The sequence below is a fragment of the Cervus elaphus genome, chromosome 20, assembly GCF_910594005.1.
Source record: "Cervus elaphus chromosome 20, mCerEla1.1, whole genome shotgun sequence".
Lineage (NCBI taxonomy): Eukaryota > Metazoa > Chordata > Mammalia > Artiodactyla > Cervidae > Cervus > Cervus elaphus.
The window spans coordinates 46,444,118-46,465,078 of NC_057834.1; the positions used below are offsets into that span (position 1 = coordinate 46,444,118).

General features: G+C 43.2%; 2 non-coding genes across 2 annotated transcripts; both read left to right on the forward strand.

The window, feature by feature from the left end:
- The first annotated feature begins 2,587 nt into the window (after positions 1-2,587).
- Positions 2,588-2,710, forward strand: LOC122678593. Its single transcript, XR_006336245.1, has one exon. It is a non-coding gene; the product is annotated as a small nucleolar RNA SNORA26 (small nucleolar RNA).
- A 13,191-nt stretch (positions 2,711-15,901) lies between these two features.
- Positions 15,902-16,065, forward strand: LOC122678642. Its single transcript, XR_006336289.1, has one exon. It is a non-coding gene; the product is annotated as a U1 spliceosomal RNA (small nuclear RNA).
- The last annotated feature ends 4,896 nt before the right edge of the window (positions 16,066-20,961 follow it).

Consider the following 20,961-nt stretch of genomic DNA (forward strand, 5'->3'; position numbering starts at 1 on the left):
TGTTCATTCATCTGTGCATAAAAATATTCATGGTAAAAAAACTTTGCCAGCAGGTCTTAATTTCTGTCGGGCTGTCATAAAGTCACCTCAGTTCAGTTCAGTTCATTTCAGTTGCTCAGTCATGTACGACTCTTTGCAACCCCACGGACTGCAGCACACCAGGCCTCCCTGTCCATCACCAACTCCTGGAGTTCACTCAAATTCACATCCACTGAGTCGGTGATGCCATCCAACCATCTGATCCTCTGTCATCCCCTTCTCCTCCCGCCTTCAATCTTTCCCAGTATCAGGGTCTTTTCCAGTGAGTCAGTTCTTTGCATCAGGTGGACAAAGTATTGGAGTTTCAGCCTCCGCATCAGTCCTTCTAGTGAATATTCGTGATTGATTTCCTTTAGGATGGACTGGTTTGATCTCCATGGAGTCCAAGGGGCTCTCAAGAATCTTCTCCAACACCACATTTCAAAAGCATCAATTCTTCGCCACTCGCTTTCTTTATAGTCCAACTCTCCTGTGCATACATGACTACTGGGCAAACCATATCACCTCATCTTCTCTTTAAACTGATCTTAAGGGTTTTCCACAAGTGAAGGACATCAAACTTGTAGACTGTCATGAACTTCTTCTCTGGGTCTTCTCCAGTTTAGTCTGTGTCCTAAAAACTGTAGGGTACAAATCAAAGTAAGATACCTAGTGAATAAATAATTTTTAAATATATTTTTTGTCCCATCTCAGTGCTTTTGCTGCATCCTGTTGTTATGTCATTTTCTTCTCTTTGCTGGGCAGCATGTTGTCTTCAGAATAAACTTAAGTATGATATCCCTACTTTCTAAATTCTTCCTCTGGGTCTGGGTTGTTCTATTTGATTTTTTAAAAAATGTTACTAAACACTGCATTTCATACTTTCACTTATGTATTTCATTGTAACCTCACAAGAGCTCTTTCCAGGCTGTCAAAGTGAGTAAAAGAGTCTATGTGTATATCCTAGAAAACATGGTGTGCTTGTGCCATCACTTCATTCTTGTCTGACTCTTTGCGATCCCAGGACTGTAGCCCATCAAGCTCCTCTCTCTATGGGGATTCTCCTTGCAAGAATCCTGGAGTGGGTTGCCATGCCCACTTCCAGGGGATCTTCCTGACCCAGGGATCGATCCCGCATCTCCTGTGTCTCTTGCATTGCCGGCTGATTCTTTACCACTGAGCCACTGAATACATGGGGTACCTGTCTGTTTAGGAAAGATCTGACAGCCTCGTGCTATCCTTCTGTGTTCATTCAGTTCACCCACATATTGAACAGACCAGGGCTCCAGAGCAGTGTTGGTGGCACACACTTTGACCATCTCTTTGAGTTTTCCTCCTTCCATTGACCTGTGGTTGTTTCCAGATACAACCAGAACACATGTATTCCAGAGCATGGTTGAGTTCAAGGTCATAGGTCAGGGATCATGATGATCCAAAGTGAACATAAGTATTGTGTTCAGTGACATAGAAGCTGAGTTTGAGGTAAGAGAGACAGGCAACCCTGGGACAGTGATGGTCTGAACCAACTCTTCATTTCCCTAGCATCTCTTCCGACCTGGGTCTTGTAAGTCTGAGACTTGGGGAACCCCTATAGCATCTGTCTCTTCAGTTTAGCAGTTGGTATAACCTGGATGGAGGGTGAAATGGGTGTGACAACAGGCCACTGAGCATTTGTTCATGTTAAGGTAAAAGATACAGAACTGGAACAACTATTTATGAAAGCTTATCTTCCCCACACCCCCACACAATCCTCCAACTCAATGCTTAGTGATAATTGGTATGTGAGATGCAGCAAAGGCTTGAAGGGAATCTACTTTCCGGTTGCTGTGGGGCCTGACATTCTGTGGGAGAAAGAAAAATGTGTCAAATTTCTTCATTATAAATAGGATGAAACCAAAAAAGCTCACCAGAAGGTATCTGACTTGAGGTCAAAAGGGGATGAATTTTGCCATGCTAGCAGAAGTGTATAATAGGTACAGTTCATTGACTGGTACCGTGCCAGGCATTTCACACATATTATGAAACTTTCCTTTATCGTAATCATTCAAGGTAACATCATTTTAGAAGAAGTACATTAAAAAAATTTATTCAACCTAAGTTAAAATTAAAAAAAAAAAAACATTTTATCAAGGCAAGTAAGCTATTGCTTTGTATTTTGTAGGTAGGAGAATTATATTGTTTTTATCCTGCCTTTATCCCATTTCATACTCCTCTGTTTCTCTGTGACCTGACTTTATTCCTAGAGCCCTACCTTTTGTCAACTGAACCATTTCTATGCACTGAGCAATAGCAGAAGTGAGGGCTGGGCCCTTCTAAAGGCTCCCTGAGCGCTGACGTGTTTCAGGACACCAGACACCGTCTGGAGGCAAGAGCAGCCCGTCTGTCAGAACGTGTGTGTGCTAAGTTGCTTCGGCCATGTCCGACTCTTTGTGATCCCATGGACTGTAGCCCTCCAGCCTCCTCTGCTCATGGAATTTCCCAGGCAAGAACACTGGAGTGGCTTGCCATTTCTTCCTCCAGGGAATCTTCCTGACCAGGGATCAAAACCGTGTCTCCTTCACGCTTTCCATTGCCCTTTTAAGGCTGACGCAGTGCCTTAAGAGGCTAACACAGGAGGGTAAAGAAAGTCTCCATAAAACCCAGAGAAGAGATTTTTAGAACTCTTCTCTGGATCCTGTCTGGAGTCACACACAACTGAATCGGAAGATTTTAAGTCTTAGCACTTACTAGTATGTGTATAGTTAATACTGAAGTCATTAAATTTAAACTTGACCTTCGATTTGAAAATAAAAAGAAAAACAAAAAACCATGTCTCTTGCGTGTCCTACATTAGCAGGTGGGTTCTTTACCACTAGCGCCACCTGAGAATCCCGTCTGTTAGAATGGGCAGCTGCTTTCCCAGCCCACTGAAGTTAGCAGGATGTCACAGGACAGAAAGGGATCACTTCCCTTCAACTCAAGAATCTTTTCTCTCAGTGACTGTGCTCTATCGGGCTGAACTCTCCTGAAATTGAATGCTCTTGCCAACTTTTTGGTTTCTTGTTAGGTGGCTTGGGTATTTATAAAATTTTCTAATAAACATCATTGTTGAAGTTTGCATTTATAGCAATGCAATTTATTTTTTAGAAAGTGGCAGCTTGGAGGAGATTGGTCCCATCAATGAGCAAACAAGGGTGAATTTAGCTTTCACTCAAAACCAGACTGAGTTAAAAATTCGGCCTCTCACTTTCCTCAAGGTGGATGGTCAGCTGCCACAGGCATGTGTCCCCAAGGACTTGTGTCTCTGCTGTAAACTGGACAAGAGTAAAATGGGGCCAGATGGGCCTAGTCCTTCAACTCTAGAGTCTTCCAACAGTCCTCTGCTTTAGTCACTGGATTGGAAACACCCCTGTGCTTCTGCTCTGTCCTACTTCTGTGTTTGGGTAAAAGTTATACACCTCAGTGTGTTCTGTCCCCAAGCTGATCATTGTAAGAGTCACTAATCTGAGTTAGCACCCAGACAAGTGCACACTCCTCTCCTGAAGCAACTGTGGTTCAGTGAGTTGATGTGGGACCTGGAATCTATTTGTTAAAGGCACTCAGGTGTGCACTTAGTTTTACCCACTGATTTCATTGACCTCCTTCATGATTCGAGGGGATGATTATTTCATTTATGGTACTTCTACTGTTCAAAATTGACTGGTGCTAAAAACATAACTCTCTGCTGCTTTGCAGTTGAAGAAACTGAGGCACAGAGAGGGTCTCTAACGGGCCCAGACCCCCTTGCAGTACGTGCTGGAGCCACACCCGGGTAGCATCCCTTCTACTCCGAAAACCCAGCCCACATTTTCCAGTTCACTCGTGTGTCAGATTCTTCCAAATAGCTGTTTCCTTCCCCTATACTGCATTTCTACCGAAAACTTCCCCAATGTATTGATAATTTCTCACTTGATACTGTTTATCACAACAGATATTTTTCAGAGAAGTCTATCATTACCCCGTGATGCATATTTGTGACTTTATTAAAAAACTGAATATGGGTGTGGGTAACTTTTCTATCTTTCCTCTTTCATTCATCAATTTGTGTTCTGTTTACTTATACCAGTATAGTCTCCTACTTACTGTAGTTTTAACCTGAGTTTTGAAATCTAGTAGAGTAAATCCTCAAACTTAATTCTCAGTCTTGGCTCATTGAGATACTTTGATTTCTACTTACATGTTATAATTCGCCTGCAAAATTATACCTCCCCCCAAATGCCAGCTGCAATACTATTCAGAGGAACAAGGATTTGACTTTCTAAAAATATTGTCTTCCAATCTATGAATATAATGTATATTTCTGTTTATTTAGGTCTTCTTTAATTTCCCTTAGCAATAGATTTCAGGAGTCGTCAGTATCTGTATCCTTAAGCATTAAATGATCATGGATGTTTCTCTCTATTATGTTTTATTGAATTTCATTTCCTAATACTGCTGGTATGGAGAAATGTGGTAGATTTTTATATGAGTCCTCTTGACTGCACCATTTAAAAATATACAACTAAATGCATTTTGATAGATGTATACACTATGGAAACCACAGCCAGAATCAAGATGCAGGGTGTTTCCATTGGTCACAACTTTCCTTGTTCCCCTTTGCAGTGCATCATGCCCTCAACTCTTAGCCCCAAGGAACCATTGCCAGTTTAGATGAATTTGCCTTTTTAACAAATTTATACAATGGAACAGTATACATACTTTTTCTTGTCTGCAAATTAAGCACTCAACACATAGTTAAGAGATGATGTGTGTAAAGCCTCAAAATTGTACATGCAGAAGAATATTATTACCATCTCTGCTTCAGAAATGAGTCCCATTATCCTGGTCCCTGATAAGAATGAAGATCTCTAATTTTCTCCAAACACCATTTATCCACCTTATTGCACACTTACTTGGAGGACATCCACATGTGGGCACCTCCACGTTTCAGGCTGGGGGTCTAGGGCAGAGCCTCAGGGTCTCATCATCCTCCTCCGGGAATTGGTGCTTCCAGCAGTATAGACCTCATCCTCCTCCTGGAATTGGTGCTCCTAGCAGTATAAGCCAACTGGATCCGTCGTGTGGATCTCCTCGGCAGGTGCACAAGTTCACTGTGGACTAAGTTCCTCTCCTGGTCCTTCCTGCTCAGCTCAGGTTGCTCCTTGAGAACTTAGATGATGCTGTGCATTCCTCACTTCCTGTTGAACTTTCCAAGCTCAACTTGTCCTTATCCTCACCTCCCTTGGCAAACAGCTCCTCGACCATTACCTTGCTTCTCTTGGGGTTTTCTCATCCTCCGAACCTGCTGATTTCCTTTCTTCCATCCCCTCTCTCCTCTCTGTGTTTCCAGTGTGTGGGCCAAGTTGAGGCTCCTATAGTAGACACACAGAGAAGGAACCAAGATCAGGTCTTGGCTGCAGATCCCAGTGCACGTTTAACATACATCTCAGTCTCTTATGCACTCAGAAAAAACTCAGCAGGAAAGGAATTTGGAGAATTGGAATAACCTTCTCTTACGGATGGGGAAACTGAGGCCCAGAGAGATGTGGAGATTTTGCCTAAATTCCCACACCCTTAGGCAGCATAGCTGCCACACAAACCTTGACCACAAGTTTTTGTATCCAAAAGCACCAGGAACCCATGGCTAAATTTCAGGGGACATTTGATCAAACATACTTCTTATTTTCCTTCTTAAAATAAAAATACCTGATGGACATTTCCCCAAAAGAATTTCATGTCTTTTCAATAGTCCTGTATTTATAATTGGCATTTCTTTCTCCAGGGTATCTTCCTGACCCAGGGATTGAACGCAGGTCTCCTGCATTGCAGGCAGATTCTTTACCATCTGAATCACCAGAAGCCCAAACTCCTCCCAGTAGTCCCATATTTATACTGTGTTTACCAACTTGGTGGACACAGTGGGACCAAGGAATGCATGAATGTTGAATACGTCACAGTCTGTATTTTAAAATTAGATGTGCTTCTCTGTAAAGCATCTGGCTCCTGTGCTACAGGCCATATCCCTGAGATACAGGCCTTCTCTGAGCCTCAGTCACCCTCCACCCAAAGTCTCTTCAAAGCCTGCCACATAGAATATTCAGTAAATACTTGTCAAGCAGATCCATACTAGTTACCAGGAATCACTAACTCTTACTGAGGTCTTCTGCTCCCTACCCGATTTCCACCGATCCTACCCTGTGTCTATGTGAAAACAATGAAAGCACAGCGCTGGTGACAGAAGTCCAAGATGCAAATTCCAACTCCACCAAAATACCAAGTCTGCTTTGCATGGTGATTTCATTCCCCTCTTTGAGCATATGGATCTCATGTATAATGGAGAAGAATGTATCATGTAAATAGAGAAAGTAGTACTAACCTTGGATGATTAACTGTGATATCACACAGGAGACAGGTACCAATCCCTGGGTGCTGGCTGCACAGTATAGGAAATCTACACCAGAGACACTACAGTTTACAGTTGTAAACTTGAGGATAAGACTCGAGAAACTGCATTTCAGACAAAAATTCCAGGGAGGTTCTCATGAAGGAAAAAGCCCCAACATTAAACAAATGGCCGAGAATGAAGACCTTGAAGTCCTAGCAGCAACAGGCATGACTCAGCTTAAGTAAAACAAGTCCCTTGTCAAGGTGGCTTCTCAAGGGAAAATGTCTCCTTTGTAGGATGGTGCCCAACACTGCCTAGCCCCACTCTCTTCCAGGGCAGAACTGGGCAGCAGTGGCCAGTGGTACATGATGAGGCCTCAGGAAGTGAGCATAACTGGAGACCTATCCTCAGGATCCTCCATGTGCCAGCTTCACTCCAAACCCACAGGTAAACACAAAGCTGAGTGGGTCAGCCTGTGAAATGAAGTCTCATTTAGGATCCACCTCTTTTCTACCAGGGCATCCTCCTCCATTTCTCCTCTAGACCCTGCTCACAGAGTGAGGAAAAGGAAGGGCCCTAGCAGTGCCAAGTCCTTCCAAGTGCACCCCTCATCCTCCCCACCCTGGGCCTCGGGGCGGAGCAGGGGTGTGAGCGAGTCAGTGACTACCTCTGTGCTCTCATCACATCCTTCTCGGTCCCTGCACCCTGGTCCCCTCGCAGCCCACTCTCAGACCCTTCCAGAATGCCAGGTGCCAACATTCACAGAACATCTTCCATCATCAAGAGTTATAACAGAATGTGGGGCTGTTTCTACACAGATCCTAACCCCATGAACGTGCCCTGTGTACTAACCCAATTCAAACTCTCCTTCTAACTCCTAGCTCCCTGGTCTCCACCTGGTGGAGAGGTGCAGCCACACAGGTGAATGCTGGGATGCAGCCCAGTTCCAACAGAAGACAACTGGGATTCTCAGAAAAAGGCTGTCCTCAGGTAAAATGAGGCATTTGATGGAGTCTGTCATCAGCACCCCACCCACTGCTCTTTCCTGCATCTTTTGTTCTTTTCTTTGGAGTGTTTTTTCCAACTCTCTAATCAGCTGTCAGATTCCTACTTCAGTGCCATACAGACAAAGATAATGTCATACTAGAGATGTTTTTATGCAAACACAGGTGCAGCCATTTATGGAGGAGTAGATAATTGTGACTGAGATTGAACTGGCAGTTCCAAATCAGGGTTGCAGGTAGAAGACCTAAGAAAAGGCATTTTAAGGTCTGTTTGCAAATAACAGGACATAGAATCAGCCAATCTCCTTTGGAAAAGCAAATTCACCTGGATTACCTGCTGAAAGGACTGGAGATGGCAAGTATTCAAAACTTTAGCAACCAAAGGCAATAGCCTTGATGAGGCAAGGGATGGTTAGTTGAAACATTAAATAGCAGACATCAGTACAATCATTTTTGCTCCCAAAGACCACATCACAGATCTCTTTGGCAAAGTTCAGGGAGCTTTCTTCCTTCCATAATAAAAGTGATTTCAGGGAATTGTTGAGAACCAATCATTAACCACACAGGATGAGTTGACATGAGGTACTAACAGTTTAAACTTTATTTATTTATTATTTTTGGCTGTGCTGGGTCTTCATTGCTATGCAGGACCTTGCTCTAGTTGCAGCAAGTGGAGGTTACTCTCTAGTTATGGTGCACAAGCTTCTCATTGTGGTCCCTTCTTTTGTTATGGAGCCAGGACTCTAGAGCATATGAGCTTCACTAGCTGTGGTGAACGCATGGGCTTTGTTGCCCTGCAGCATGTGGAATCTTCCTGATCCAGGTATCAAACTCATGTCCCCTCCATTGGCAGGCATATTCTTAATCACGGGGCCACCAGGGAAGTCCATGAGATACCCACTTTTACCTTAGGCCTTCTCTCTAAGGGTGGAGGAAGAGCATTGTTCCTTGTGAAGGAATGTTCAGTCAAGGGTCAGTGCAAGGAGAGGAATTAAGCTTAATTGAGCTCCTCCCTAGTACCCTCAAGTCAACTCAGGCAAAGGTCACACCTGTCTAGGGTCTAGACCGAGATCCACAGCCTTCAGTTATTTTTCTAGACAATGGGAAACGCCTTACACCTACCAGTTGCCCAGGTAACTGGCCATGTATTACAATCCCTTACACATACCCTGTATGGGAGGAGGCCACTGGGGCTTGCTTAGCATCACCTGTCCTGTGTTTGAAGCCAGTTTACTCTTCAAGCAAGCTCACCTAAACTTCTGGATGTCTGTGTGAGAGAGGATGGTGATCTTTGGGATTTTGCTGGCCGAGCCCCACCCCCAGTGTGGGCCCCACGAGTGACCAGGGTGCTCCATTCCCACCTCCTCCTGTCCTGCTAGGTGGCTGCAGGGGCTGACCTGCTAAAGGAACATCTTGGTGAAATCTGGAATCTGCCCCAGGGCCTAGAGGAGTCCATCTGCATTAACAACCACCCACAGGAGCACCTGGAACACAGGCTCAGCTCCTCAGGCCCACGGAAGCAGTAGGAGAGGCCCAGGGCCTCCTATTTCTGGTCTATTTAGCGAGAATATATTTCCTGGCTTCCATTTCCCAGAGATTTAGTTGGTGTGGAGTCCTAGAGTCTGAATTTTTCACATAAACACAACCATATGTTTCTGATGTGGGTAAGCTGTAGATCAAAGTTTAAGACATATTGTTCTATAACACTGAGTCAAACCCATATATAAGTTTGTTCTCTTTTAATTAAATATCTTTAATTAAAAAGTAGATTTGTTGAACCACAAATTAACATGAAGATCTTCAAACATTCCTTGGAAAATGTCCTTCGTTACATTCTTTTGCCTTCCAGAATTAAAATCAAGCACTCATTCCACAGTTAATTCCTAGTAACAGTTGAAAAATAAAATAAGCAACAACATGAACAAAAAAACTCACCACCCCTACCACCAATTACAAAACGATCCTTCAAGAGACTCAGCCCTGAGGTACAGCGACATGCCCCCTTTTTGAAGTAGATGGAAAGACCTCAACTTCTGCTTTTTACACTTAGCTAATTATATATTTTCCATCAGCACCTCTGGCTGTCACTATAGAGGAACTCACTGGTAGAATCAGCAGAATGGGTGAAAAGTCAGCCAAGATATGAACTATTATTTTAAGATAAATTAGTAAAATTGGAGTATCCTTTGCTCTGTGGTTATTCAAGCATCCCAGAAATTTTTCCTTCATCCCAGTGTTGCTGAGGACTCTAGGAATTGATGATATAATCAGTAATTAATGGAGGACTCAAGTAATGCTTTTAAAAAACTTCATTTTGTGGACAAAGATTTTACAAAAACAACAGCATATGAATCATGTAAATTTCAGACCTGGTCAGGATCAAATCACAAATTACTTTTGGGGAAAATTCCTAAAAGCTATTTTGTGTTTCACCCTTTGAAAGGTAGTGCTTCACCCTAATTTAAAAAAAAAGTTGCAAAAAAGTGTATCTTTAAGATGGAGTATTCTACAATATTTAACTTTTCATAAATTATATTATTTCCCTCTACATGTTAGAACCCATTCTAAAACAAATGAAATCAACCTGTGTCATCACCAATGTCTTCCAATTTGCTGTAAATGAGAACCACGTTGGGTACAACTGTGCAGGAAATAGGATGAGAGTCCTTGAGGGGAAAAAAACAGAAAGGAAAAAAGACACTTAATGAAATGCTTCAAAGAAGTACCAATATTGCTTGACCTGTCAGTAGACAACCTGCAGGTCCATACAGGGTTCATTATGTCCCCCATCTTATAACTTCTAAAGTGAATGTAACAGACACATTGAACTGATGTTCTATGTCTGCTGTAATAAGTGCCCATGAGTTTAGCCTCTGAAAAGAACACACTTTTATTACCTTAAAAGAACACACTTTTATTATCTTCAATTTTGTAGGAGGCCAACAAAGTTCTCATTAGACTAAAATCAAAATGTCAACAGGACTGTCTTACCTTCTGAAGGCTTTAAGGGATAATATGTTTCCTTGTCAATTCTAAAGGAGGAGGAGGGGAAAACAGAGGCAGAGTAAGGAGGAAGATGACCAGAGCCTGAATGGCAAAGAAAGTTCTAGTCCTTGGTCCCAGAATAGCAGCTGCTCTCTCTTGAACTTCTCCTGACCTCATGGTGGACAGTTACACATGCCCAACCACCTCTTTCATCCTCCAACCCTCTTGATTCCCATAAGGGCAGCCTCTTATCTCATTCCCCTCCAGCCCCCTTCCATGCTCTGATTCTAGGGATTTTTTCTTTTTTGCCTAGGTCTCCTTAGAGCTAGCCACAGATTCCTCACCAGCACCCAAACCCTAGTCTGTGGCTCTGGAGAGTCCAAACCACAGAAATCTCCCAGGAGGAGAGGAAATGCAGGCCACATGTTCTCATGGGGTCACTCTGCAAAAATCTCAATCTGGCTGTTCAAAACATGCCAGGTTGATATTTGGGAAGATGCAAAAACTGTTTACAAAAAAAAAAAAAACCCAAAAAACCAACTCCTTTGTGCAGGTTATTGTTACATGGAATAACTTATACTATAAAACCCTAAACCAGGTGATCAATTCTTATTCTAAAGTCACAGGTAAGCCTTAATAAGGGAAAGCAGGCTGTGAGTACTAATTACAGGAAATGAACAAAATGGGGGCAGATCTCACAAAGGCCCAGGTAGGAGAAGATTCTCAGGCCAATGGTTAAGCAACCTCCTGTATTAGTCAGCTCAGGCAAGCCATACAAAATTACCATAGATTGGGTGGCTTAACTATCAGTCTGTTTTCACACATTCTGGAGGCTGGTTGTCCAAGATAAAGACTAATGTCACGTTCCTGTCATGTCATGTCAATTCAATTTATGATGCAAACACTCTTCCTGGCTTGCAAATGTTAGAGCAGATTTCTCACTGGGTCCTCTCCGGGCTTCTTCTCTGTGGTTGAGCTGGGGTAGGGCAGGAGCCCAAGCTCTCTGGTTTCTTTTCTCACAAGGACACTAATCCTATCAGATCAGGACCCCAAGGCTATGGCCTCATTTAAGCTTATGCAAGTGAAAGTTATATCTTTGAGTCATGTCTGACTCTTTGCAAGCCCATGGACTGTAGCCTACCTGGATCCTCCGGCTATGGGATTTTCCAGGCAAGAGTACTGGAGTGGGTTGCCCTTTCCTTCTCTAGGGGATCCTCCAGGCCCAGGAATCAAACCCAGATTCCCGCATTGTAGGCAGACGCTTTACCGTCTGAACCACCTTAATTACTTCCTTAAAGATAGAAGGCAGGAGGAGAAGGGGACAACAGAAGACAAGATGGTTGGATGGCATCACCGACTCAACGGACATGAGTTTGAGCAATCTCCAGATGTGAAGGACAGGGAAGCCTGGCATGCTGAAGGCCACAGCAGTTGCAAAGAGGTGGACATGACTGAACAACATCTTCCTCAAAATGCTTTCTCCAAATACAGCCCCACAGGGATTAGGGGTCAACATATGAATTAGGTGGTGGTGGGTGCTGGTGGTGGTGATATACATTCAGTTCCTAACACCCTCCCCAGCCTTCTCCCCCCATGAAGGCATTTGCAGCTCTCAGCTCTAGTCCCTAGGAACTTCCCAGGCACTGGCTACTCAGATTCATCTCCCCATAGACTTTCTCCTTCTCTCTCTCTCTCTCTGACTCTACTGCCTGAGCTCAGGGCACAGCTGTTGACTGGCTGATTCTAAGAAGCCGTGGATTGACTTCCTTTCACCTGGATGAGTTTCAGAAGGGAGCAGAAATGTGGTCACTGAGGATTCTGGCTGCGGTGGCAGGCTAATGCTTCCCCAAAGATGTCCACATCTGAGTCCCTGGAATCTGTGATTATGTTACTTGACATGGCAAAAGAGACTTTGCAGTGTGATTAAATTAAAGATCTTGAGATGGGCACTGCATGGAATCACAAAGATCATATAGAGGGAGGAAAGAGAGTTGGTGTCAGAATAATGTGTTGTGAGAATAACTTGATCAGTTGTAACTAGCAGCCCATGAGAGTAGAATCTGGGCATCTTCTAGAGGCTGGACAAGGTAAACGGATTCTCCCCTAGCATCTCCAAGAACCACCACAACACAACTGTCACATTGATTTTAGCCCAGGGAGATGCATCTTGAACTTCTGATCTCCAGAATCATAAGATAAGAAATGTGTGTTGTTTTAAGGCACTAAATATGTAGTGACATGTAACAGTAGCAATAGGAAACTCCTACAGTGGACCTCGGTGAATAAAGAATATTTAAAACCACTTATGGTGGGAATCTGTTACCATACCTTTAGACCAATTACTCTATCCCCAGAAATGGGAACTTTCAAGCTATTTAATTCTCAGTGAAGAAAATGTAAATAATACTGGATGAGGTACAACCATCCCCATATAAGAGGCTGAAACCTCGCTTGCACTCAGGGATAAACGCCTAGTATGCTCCAAGACAGGGTTGTGCATGCCTGGTCTATTTGACACAGGGTTGCACTGTGTCAAATGGGGCACTGAATTTATAATGTTCTTCACTGGGCTATCTGCAGGGCTGTCCTTTGTTATATCTTGATCAACTACTATCTGAACCACCCTTTCCTTTGATGAGGAATTTTCCATATTCTGCAACTTCTGAGGATCACACACTTAGTTTTCTGAGGGGCTAAGATGTGGATCTATTACCAGGCACTGGCCACTCCCTACAAGTAACAAATACTCCAGCATTTAATAGGAGGTGAGAGACACAGGAGTGGGCCCTGGGATAATTCTTTCTGGCCACTACAACAGAAGAATCCCCCTACGACAAGATCTTTAGTTGAACACCAACCAGGTGCCGCATAAGTCATGGAACCACGGGTGGTGTCTAGTGCCCAGGCCCAACAGGGTCAGCTGTGCAGTTAGAGGGTTTGTCACTGAGCAGAAGGCACCAGTGTCCGTTCCATTTGGTTTGTGTGCTCGCTTTCATCAGCCTTTTTTCTTCCTCCCAGTTTGTATAAATTCATTCTCCAGTTTTCTGGAGATTCTCTAAGGTATTACTAGCCCTGGATTTAAGTTTATGTCATATGAAAAGAGCCAGAATCTATTTCTGATATTGCAGAGATAGAAATGGGGGGGGGGGAGGGAGGCAGAAAGCAAGATTCTTCGTGGAAGTTAACTGCATGTTGAGTTCCTCTGCTGTTCGCCCCAAGATTTTCCAGAAGTCACCTTCCCCCTTAAACCAAAGGCACCTCAAGGATCAAGTTACTCCATTTCCCCGTGCTCTCTGGTCGGAAAACACAAGTTGGCTGTCTTCTCCAGCCTCCCACTTCTCTGCCCTCAGGTCTAACCCAGTCTTCTGCAGTAAGAGAAAACAAATAGACAAACCTCACTCTCCAAGCAAACCTCACTCTCTCACGTCATCTTTCTTGCCCTTATTTTAGTCATCAGTTTCTATTTCAGAGTCCTCATTTCTTGTATTCTGTATGGTAAGCAAAGGAAAAGCATGGTCCTTGGGATATCCTCAGAATGAAACAGGAAGAATCTGCACAGAAAACAAGTCCACCGAGTAGCACTTTGAGATGTAATCTGAAATCCATATGTTTACACACATGAAATATACATATGCTTTTATTTTGTCTCTGTATTTCTATTCACTGTTTTCAGTTCAGTTCAGTTCAGTCTCTCAGTCGTGTCCGACTTTTTGCGACCCCATGAATTGCAGTACGCCAGGCCTCCCTGTCCATCACCCACTCCCGGAATTTACTCAAACTCATGTCCATCGAGTTGGTGATGCCATCTAGCCATCTCATCCTCTGTTGTCCCCTTCTCCTCCTGCCCCCAATCCCTCCCAGCATCAGAGTCTTTTCCAATGAGTCAACTCTTGGCATGAGGTGGCCAAAATACTGGAGTGTCAGCTTCAACCTCAGTCCTTCCAATGAACACCCAGGACTGATCTCCCTTAGGATGGACTGGTTGGAGCTCCTTGCAGTCCAAGGGACTCTCAAGAGTCTTCTCCAACACCACAGTTCAAAAGCATCAATTCTTTGGTGCTCAGCCTTCTTCATGGTCCAACTGTGACACCCATACATTACCACTGGAAAAACCATAGCCTTGACTAGACGGACCTTTGTTGGCAAAGTAATGTCTCTGCTATTTAATATGTTATCTAGGTTGGTCATAACTTTCCTTCCAAGGAGTAAGCCTCTTTTAATTTCATGGCTGCAGTCACCATCTGCAGTGATTTTGCAGCCCCCAAAAATAAAGTCTGACACTGTTTCCACTGTTTCCCCATCTATTTCCCGTGAAGTGATGGGATCGAATGCCATGATCTTAGTTTTCTGAATGTTGAGCTTTAAGCCAACTTTTTCACTGTCCTCTTTCACTTTCATCAAGAGAATTTTTAGTTCTTCACTTTCTGCCATAAGGGTGGTGTCATCTGCATATCTGAGGTTATTGATATTTCTCCCGGCAATCTTGATTCTAGCTTGTGCTTCATCAAGTCCAGCGTTTCTCATGATGTACTCTGCATATAAGTTAAATAAGCAGGGTGACAATAGACAGCCTTGATGTATTCCTTTTTTCTATTTGGAGCCAGTCTGTTGTTCCATGTCCAGTTCTAACTGTTGCTTCCTGACATGTTTTTACAACTTATTTATTACTTAAAAACTTTTGTATCAGTGTAAACACGATCCCTAAATTTCTCTCCTTGGCGTGCAATCCAACCCGAAGAGTCAGACTCCGAGGAGGCTGGCAAAATCCATCCGTATCTCCATGTATGTGTATGGCTGAATCCCTTCGCTATTCACCTGAAACTACCACAACATTTTAACTGGCTATACCCAAATAAAAAATAAAAATTTTAAAGTGCAAAGAAATAAAAACCCGTGTATGTCTCATTTAAACGGTGAAGGTTATATTGCTGAGTCGTGTTGGACTTTTTGCAAGCCCATAGATTGTAGCCTACCAGGATCGCCATCTATGGATTTTTCCAGACAAGAGTATTGGAGTGGGTTAGCCATTTCTTCAGGGGACCCTCGCGACCCAGGAATCGAACCCGGGTTTCCCGGATTGTAAACTGACGCTTTACCCCCTGAGCCACCAAAGACGCCCCAGGTCTTTTCTATCCTTGTAAGTATGTCCATTGCTAACGTTGATGAAGTCATGACGTCACTTCCCGTCACAGGGGACTCGCCATTGGTTATCTCCACAGGGGTGGGTTGGGTTGAAGAAGAGGAGCCGCCTTAGAGGTCCCGAATGGGGTTGGTTTATGTAAATCTTGCAGCGAAGTGGTCCTGTTCCTAGCGAGCCACTTCCCTCCTTACGGAAATTTTCATGAGATTTTGTTGGATATTTTTTTTAGAAGAGTTATTTGGAGGGACTGACGGGGTGTGGGAAAGGAGAGAGTACGGAGGATAGTGGAAGAACTGCGGGGAAACGGCAAAGTCAGCGTGTGTGTACAGTGAACGTGTCTAAGGCTGTGTGGGGCAGGGGGAAGGTCAACTCATACTTACCTGGCAGAGGAGATACCATGATCAAGAAGGTGGTTCTCCCAGGGCGAGGCTCACCCATTGCAGTCCGGGTGTGTTGACCTCTGCGATTTCCTCAAATAGGGGAAATTCGACTGTGTAATTTATGGTAGTGGGGGACTGCGTGCGTGCTTTCCCCTGATAACTAAGTAATAACTGCAGAGTTAATCTATGTTTCCTTGGCAGTGATTTAGTTATTCAGTTGTATCTGACTTTTGCGGTTCCCACGGAGTGTAGTTTGCCAGGCTTCTCTGTGAGATTTTTTCAAGGCAAAAATACTGGAGTGGGTCGCTATTTTTTTCCCCAGGGAATCTTCTTAACCTGGAAAGCACACTCGGGTCTCCTCGCATCAGGTGGCCCAAGGACTGCAGTTTCAGCTTCAATACTGGTTCTTCCAATAAACACCGTGAACTGATCTTCTTTAGGATAAACTCGTTGGATCTCCTTGCAGTCCAAGGGACTCTCAAGAGTCTTCTCCAACACCACATTTCAAAAGCATCAATTCTTCAGCACTCAGCTTTCTTTATAGTCCACCTCTCACATCCATACATGACCACTGGAAAAACCATAGCCTTGACTAGTCGGACCTTTGTTGGCAAAGCAATGTCTCTGCTGCCTAATATGCTATCGAGGTTGGTCATAACTCTCCTTCCAAGGAGTAAGTGTCTTTTTATTTCATGGCTGCAATCACCATCTGCAGTGATTTTGGAGCCCAGAGAAATAGTCAGCCACTGTTTCCACTGTTTCCCCATCTATTTGCCATGAAATGATGGCACTGAATGCCATGATCTTAGTTTTCTGAATGTTGAGTTTTAAGCCAACTTTTTCACTCTCCTCTTTCACTTTCATCAAGAGAATTTTTACTTCTTCACTTTGTGCCATAAGGGTGGTGTCATCTGCATATCTGAGGTTATTGATATTTCTCCCTGCAATCTTGATTCTAGCTTGTGCTTCATCAAGTCCAGCGTTTCTCATGATGTACTCTGCATATAAGTTAAATAAGCAGGGTGACAGTGTACAGCTTTGATGTCCTCCTTTTCCTATTTGGAACCAATCTGTTCCATGTCCAGTTCTAAGTGTTGCTTCCTGACCTGCATACAGGTTTCTCAAGAGGCAGGTCAGCCAATCTTTAAGAAATTGAATGAAGGGGTGTGATTACTTTTGAGACACCTCAGACAAAACTTCTACTGAGATACTTGCAGTTGTTGTTCACTCACTCAATGATGTCTGATTTCTTTGCAAGATGTTTGCTAGTCGTGACACTTTGTGTGAAGTCTTTAATTGTTGTTTGACAAATGCAGACCTCAAAAGATTTTAGTGGGAACCTGTGTTCTGTACCATGTAGAACTCTTTCCGAATCTTAATGGTTTTTTCACAAGTTGAGTTCAGAGGGTCCCCACACCCATATACAATTAATAGAAACTAAGTTTACTGAACTGCTGAAACCACAAAGTCAGACTGGGGACATTAAACAGAGATTTTCAGGAGACTTGGTATCAGGTGAAGAAGGACAGGGAGTGATCCCTGAGAGATGGGAAACAATGGCTCCAGTGGCTCCAACTGATTGCGTGGAGAGTTCCCAAGCGAGGCACCAGGAGCAAACTGAAAACCAGCCCAGTGGACCTTGCTGAGTTGAGGACAAGTTCCTGGATGTCAAAGGAGCTAGAGTGCATAGGACAAAGTCCCAGGGAGGAGAGAGATGGTGAGGGTAATCAGGAGAGCCCTGCAAAGGAGGCTCCTCCAGAGGGCAGCAAAGTACTGATCAGTGCAGCCCTGGGAGAAAACTCCCCAAAGTCAGGGGGAAAGCTTCCACAGGGTCAGAGAGAACAGAGAGCCTGGCACTCACAGTCATGCTTGCCCTCAGCAGGTACACTAGGAAATACTAATAATAACCTTGTAATTAAGGAGATCGTGGAGTGGAGTGCTCAAGGAAGTCTTAGCTCAGTAGCAGGAATTTCTTATCCCTAGACTGAGTGTTCAGCTGCTCCAGACCATTTAGCAAATCATAAAAGCAAGACCTGAGACCGTCAAACTGTTTACCAATAACTTAAGGGCAACCCTGAACAAAACTCAACATTTATAGGAACACAAAACGATCCAGCTCCCAACAAAATTTACAATGTCTGGGATTCCATCAGATTTTTAGGTATCCAAAGAGGAAGGGGAAATGACTCACAATGAAGGGACACAGTGATCATTTATGAGTGACGGAGAGCTGACACAGATGTCAGAATAACCAGGGAAGGACATTTAAACTTTTGTTCCAACTATATTCCAGTCAAAGCTATGTTTTTTCGAGTGCTGTGTGCTTAGTTGTGTTAGCTCTGCGGACGCCATGAACTGTATGTTGCCCTCAAGGCTCTTCTGTCCATGGAGATTCTCCAGGCAAGAAAACTGGATTGGGTTGCCATGCCCTCCTTCAGGGAATCTTCCCAACCCAGGGATCGAACCCATGTCTCCCGCATTGCAGGTGGAGTCAAAAATTTCAGCAAATAAGAAGATTGCCTCAAAATCACACAAAGAACATTGGGAAATGTAAAATGGCATCCATATTTTGAATTATTCTGAACAAAGCATTTGTAGACACATACACATGGAAAAAACTTCAATATTTTAATTAAAAATGCAGAACATGAGATAGAAGTAGATAGGAAAGAAGAAATGAGTAGTTGGAACTGGCAGAGATTAAAAAAAATTGACGGTAAAGAAAATTCTTTGAAAAAAAAGGCTAAATGACACGGTACTTAGAGAACATATTTATCAAAACTAATAAGGGACACTGCATTAAAAATGAAAACATCGAACAGAATAGAAATGAACAAAAGATAGTGAGAAAGGATCGGAGAGAATGTTATAGAGACCTAGGGGAAACAGACCTGGAATGGTCAGTTCTAAGACCTATCCTAGGAGAGCTGAAAGACTTGCTTTCTAAAAGAAAACATATCCTGAAGCTCCAATCACTCTTTGTCCTCAGTGAAAAAACATCAATTTGCATTCTACATCTCAGCAGAACATACAAATTAAGACAATATTTTTTTTTTTCAAAAATCAATAGAACTCATTGTGGATAAGTACTTTTTATTTTGCCAAGGTGTCTGTACTGAATCAAAGCAACAGAAAAAAAGTATTAGGTATATCAAACTTAAGAAGTCCTCAGACCATCATGAGAAATCTTTAAAGATGAACTCTACTCATCAAGAATTGACAGGAAACTGAGTTTTGTACATCTGGTCATCACTGAATATATGTGATTGTAGATTGATTAAGCCACTGTGTTGTGGGCCCTGCTGTAAGGGCAGCCTAGGTACACCCTCAAACTTCTGCAGGGAGGCTGCTAGTATTCCCAGAGTGGGACAGCCATCCTGTGCCACCAGGGGGTCGAAAGGACCTAGTGGGCCCCTCCTCCAGCTCCTACCTCTACCCTACCAACTAGCACATTAACAAAAAAAGGTAGGGAAAATATGGTATATAAAGGGCATACATTTGATTGGGTTGAAATAATGCAATAAGGTAATAATACTATCAGGTAGGTAAAGACAGAAGAAAAAAGCAAAGAATGTCCTCGATCATCACAGTAGTAAGTAGTTGAGGTTGATAGACAACATTTAAAACATATACTTCAAATATTAGACATGTGACAAAATACTAAAGGACTAGCGTGTCAAAAATGTTAGTGCACTAACTAGCTATCCAGGCCTTCCAAAATACCAAGCAAAACACACACACACACACAAATATGCATACACAAAGAAAAGAAAATCACAGAGAAAGAAACACAGAAGATACCATCTACTACAAATGGTAAACATAGATGAAAAGATGCGAGAGGAGTTTAAGACACAAAACTGAATAGGAGAAACAAAGGGGCTTCCCTTGTAGCTCAGCTGGTAAAGAATCTGCCTGGGATTCAGGAGACCCCGGATCGATTCCTGGTTGTCGGATTCCCTGGAGAAGGGATGGGATACCCACTCCAGTATTCTTGGGCTGCCCTGGTGGAAGCCGCCTGTAATGGGGGACACCTGGCCTGGATACCTGGGTTGGAAAGATCCCCTGAAGTAGAGCATGGCAACCCGCTCCAGTATTCTTGCCTGGAGAATCCCCATGGACACAGGAGCCAGGGGGCTACAGTCCATGGGGGTGCAAAGAGTCGGACACGACTGAGCAATTAAGCACAGCACGGCACATGAGAAACAGAGTCTTTATATTAATAAAATCAATCATGTTAATAATGGACTGTGGGTGGGGGAGTGGTGGGAAGGAGGTTCAAGAAGGAGGGGACATATTTATACTTAAGTTTGATTCCCACTGGTGTATGGCAGAAACCAGCACAACAGTGTAAAGCAGTTAGCCTCCAATTAAAAATAAATGTAAGAAAATAAGGGATTATAACACTGAATTTTAAAAAAGCATGGGTCCACACTGAAACACAAAAATATTTTTAATAATATGTTAGGGGTAGGGATTGTCTTTTCCACAGCACAAAGCTGGCAATACCACACATATGATAGTTGACACACATCAGGGATCAATAAAGGATGGTGAAATCTTTACAGAAAGAGCATCATAGAGTATGATATTCATACACTCTCAAAATACCACTCATCAAATTACTCATTACAGACACAAAAGCCTGTCTTTTCAATGAACAGATCTTCTAAGCCTCTGCATAACAGTGTTCAATGCTAAAATAATGATAGTGGTGACAGGTAAAGTGGACACTCTTAGCCTCCAAACAGGCTGCACTAGGAAGCACACAGCATGTACTAGATGGTGTTCCTGGCAAAAAGGGTTCACCTGAATTTAATCATGAGGAAATGATCAGACAACTGCAAAATGGAGACCTTTGAGTAGACAGCTGACCTATCCTCTGCAAACAAGTCAATGTCACGACCATCAAAGACAGCGACAAGAAGCTGAGGAGAGGTTTGAGGATCCAAAGGACTAAAGAAATAAAGTAACACGATCTTTTTAGTCCTTTGAAACCTCAAACATCTCTTCTCCTTTTTGCTGTCTTTTTGGTGCAAACATCGACTTTTT